General features: G+C 61.2%; 1 pseudogene; it reads right to left on the bottom strand.

Annotated features, from left to right (window-relative positions):
• Nucleotides 1-4,115, bottom strand: part of LOC102478982 (eukaryotic initiation factor 4A-I-like) — an 11,323-nt pseudogene that overhangs the window by 5,619 nt on the left and 1,589 nt on the right.

Consider the following 4,115-nt stretch of genomic DNA (forward strand, 5'->3'; position numbering starts at 1 on the left):
TCCCCGCCGGGCGGCGCAGGTGGGTGGCCCCGGGTAGCCTGTCCCCGCGGAGCCCTGCGGGCGTGAGGCCAGGTGTGCGGCCGGGGACAGCGGCCTCTCCGGGCGGTTAGCAGGGCATGGGAGGGTCGTCGCCGGCCAGCAGGCGCCGTGGTGGTTGAGGACTGGACTCCCATATGGGTAACTGGTTCAAGTCCCGGACCCGAAAACCACAGCAATAAATGAGTATTTCCTCTTGGTTATTTCCCCGAGGAAATGACTTTCTTTCTTTTTTTTTTTTTTGAGAGGTTTTCACTGTAGGGCGCGTGCGCTCGCCAGACAGACAGAGAGACAGAAAGCGAGAAATCACCCCCCCCGGGGGGGGGGGGGTGGTCACACCGCAATCCCTTCTCCTCCATTCTCCTCTCGGGATCTTGGGCGCGCACGCACACGCGCCCGGCGTGAGTTCTAAGCCACCGGGTCCGGGACGCGAACCGCGGTCGACTACGTGGGAGTCCAGCGACACAGCCATTACGCCAACCGCCATTACGCCAACCTCTGGTTCCCCGGAAGTGACTTTCTGAAACAGGACTAGTAAGGAGGCGTCAGGTTTTGTCCTGGAACTGTAGCCCCGGAGGGGACCCTGCCTGCTGTGCTTGGGTGTGATCCCCGTGGTCTTGCCGTGCGGCGTGTGTCCTGGACCAGAGCACCGAAGCTGAAGCGCGTCCACTGTCCTGCCCACTTCGTGAGGCTTCCGGTCTGGCCGCCTCCTGAGAAAAGTACAGTCATAATTACCTGGGAAGACTGAAAAACCGCCTGTACAGGGGCCGCACAGGCTGGCCTCCCACAGGGTCGACTGTGGTTCTAGTCCCAGACCCGGTGGTGTGGCCACCCCGGCCGGGGGGGTGACCTCTCCCCTTGCCTCTCGCTGTGCCTGTCTGTCTCTCGGACAGGTGCACACACACAATCGTTAAGAGGCAAGAACCTCTCTTAAAAAACCACCTTGCCCAGCACGATTCGTGCTGACATTCTGCACTGACAGACGGGTGTCTTGTGACCGGCGAGTCTCCTCGGGCGGCCAGTCGTCTGGGCACAGTGAGTTAAGTGCCTCGCCCCAAATTGCTGGATGCTGCATCCAAAAGGATATTGTTTCTGATTTTCAAAGGCCAGAGCCCCTGCCACCCGCGGACACTCACACGCCAGAGCTCTGCCAGGCCTGTGCCGAGGGGCACGAGCGGGATGGGCGTGTGCAAGCACCGTGCCGTGGGGAGGACGCATGTCAGAGAGGCGTCAGGGGCGAGGCGGTCGGGAGGGTGGCATCCTCCACAGGCGCGGCTGCTGACGTGTTTGGGTTACCTTCACAGAAAGTTCGAGTTCGCAAGTGGAGAAGTCATGGTGGAGCAGGAGGCCCACAGGTCTCAGCTGAGGGACCCAGCACGATGGTGACCCCACACACAGTGGCCGTGTGGTCTTCGTAGACCTAAGAGAGAAGTGTTGTTGATTTTATTTTTTGGAGAGCTTTTGCTATAGGGCACGTGTGCTCACCAGAAAGACTGAGAGACTCAGAGAGACTCAGACAGAAATGAGGAATCACTTCCCGGACGTTGGCCACACCATAGTCCCTCCTCCATTCTCCTCTCGGGATCTTGGGCACGCACGCACACGTGCCCGGCCTGAGTTTAAGCCACTGGGTCTGGGACTCGAACCGCAGTCGACTACGTGGGAGCCCAGCAACATAGCCGTTACGCTGACTGCTGTTCCCACAGAAGTATTGTTTTCATCCTTGGGCCCAAAGTGGTGAAATGAAAATGCAATTTCTTTATAAGGGCAGGAAATGCTACCCAGATTTTTTTTTTTTAAGAATTATTTTACTTTATTTATTTACTTATTTTAATTTGACGAGAGAGGGACAGAGTGAGAGACAGGGACAGAGAGAGAGAGAGAGAGAGAGAGAGAGAGAGAGAACGTGCGAAAGCAAGCTGCTCGGTCCAGGACTCAAACCTGCAGTCGGCCATGTGGGAGTCCAGTGCACCCAAACACCACGCCACCTGCCGGCCCTACTACCCAGGTGTTTTTGAAGTGACCTTTTTTTTTTTTGAAGAGGTTTTTTTGCTATAGGGCGTGTGCGCTCACCAGACAGAGAGAGACATAGAGACAGAAAGCGAGAAATCACCCCCCAGGGAGGATGGCCACGCCGCAATCCCTTCTCCTCCATTCTCCTCTCGGGATCTTGGGCACGCACGCACACGCACCCGGCGTGAGTTTAAGCCACCGGGTCCGGGATGCGAACCGTGGTCGACTACGTGGGAGTCCAGCGACACAGCCATTACGCTAACTGCTGGTTCCCTTGAAGTGATTTTTGACAGGGGCATCTGATGGAGACCAAATGGGGGAACCCCCACCCCCACCTTTCCTAGCCCTGTGTCCGTCTGTGCTCCTCTGTGTCCGTGCATGGAGCAGGGCGGCCTGCCTGCTGCAGCTCGGACGGGTGGGAGAACAAGGGGGATTGAGCCCCGTCCTGCCTGGTGTCTGCTGTTCTTACATTGTTACGTGGCCCCAGCGCCGCAGCGTGGCGGAGGCAGAGGTTAGTGTGTTCGGGGGGCTTGCACGCACACGTGGTTTTCTAGGGAAGTGGCATCTGCTGGGCAGTAGAGAGAGGCCGGTGCGTGTCTTGTGTCTGTGTGTCTGTCCTGCTTCCGCTCTGCCTGTGCCGACCCTCTGCGCCTGGTCTGTGTCTGGCCTCAACTCTTCTTTCACCCCTGGGTGGCTCTGGGATGCCGCCCTGTGCCGGCTCTGTCTTGGGCGTGGTGGCCGAGCTCCAGGGAGGCAGGTCTTCGCTCTGGGAAAAGTGGGTACAGGGAGGGAGGTCTCAAGCCACAGAGGAACGAGCATGCAGACTCTGGGGGGGGAGGGGGAGAAAGCTGTGTGGCTGCTTCGTGGGCCGCCTCGCCTCCCGGAGCCCAGGAGTGAGCGGGGAGCGCCAGCCTGCGCACATCTGGGACCGCGCCCTCCAGGCAGAAGGCCTGCGGTGCAGGGCCCTGAGCAGGGGTGGAGGGGCAGGCGACTGGCCTGGCGGGCAGTTGTGAGGGACGGAAGGGGAGAGGTCGGGCCACGAGGGCCTGTCTGTTCTCCGACCCAGAGCTGCTGCCAGCGCTCCTGTGTCCCTGTCCGAGCTCCGACCCTCACCCCCAGGGTGTGCGTTCCCAGGCCGGCCCACAGCGTCTCCCACCTGACTCCCGCTACGGGCGTCCTGTGTGGCTTCAGAGGGCAGTGGCATCACGGGGAGGCTGGGGTTGTGTGTGCGCGTCCCAGAGTGCCGCCCTGGCCCGCGTTATGGGACACTGCGGCACGGGGGTGAGTGTGCGTGGATGTGTGGTCGTGCAGTTGTGCTGGGCAGCTGGGCCGGGCGGGGTGGGGGCACAGGCAGGTTTTGCCTTACACAGGAGCCGTGCATGGTCACGGAGAGGACCCCTAATGTGTCACTGAGGGGCCAAGTGCCACCCGCCGGTGTCCTGTGGTGAGGGTGACGACAGTGGCTGTGGGAGTGTGAGGAGACCACAGACACCCCTCTTGGCCCGGGGCCCACGGGATGCCCAGGGTCTGCGGTTACGAGTCAGCCTGCACTCCACTTTCACCCGACGACACACGAGTGTCTTTTCAGGTTTCACTTGGGGATCTGACGTTGGAAATGAAGCCAGCTGGCGGCCTGTCCTCCCCACGCTCACTCGGGTCGGAGCCCAGGCAGGGTCTTGTCCAGCTTCCAGTCGGGCTTGCTGGAGAAGGCCCGTGTCCGCTGCCTTCTAATGACGCGTGCTCCGGTGACATGCGCTCCGGCCTCGCAGGACTGCTGCTTGTCCTGATGGCACCCGTGTGGGGAGCCGTGCTGAATTGCGGTGCCTCTAAGTGACGCGTGCCCGGTGACCCGTGCTCCGGGGACACACGTCATGCCCACGAGGTCCCTCGCGGGGCTGCTGCCTGTCCTGACAGGCAGGGCAGCAGGTGGAATGGCTGCGGTAAGCTCAGTGGCATCTCTCTGGTGGGGTCTGCCTCCAGGCGACCTTGGGGCCTGGCCTGGGCGTGGGAAGTGGGGATGCCCCGGAACAAGGCAGGCTGGCTCGGGGCTGACTGCCACTCAGCCT

The sequence above is a fragment of the Tupaia chinensis genome, unplaced genomic scaffold (genome assembly GCF_000334495.1).
Source record: "Tupaia chinensis unplaced genomic scaffold, TupChi_1.0 Scaffold000211_1, whole genome shotgun sequence".
Taxonomy (NCBI): domain Eukaryota; kingdom Metazoa; phylum Chordata; class Mammalia; order Scandentia; family Tupaiidae; genus Tupaia; species Tupaia belangeri.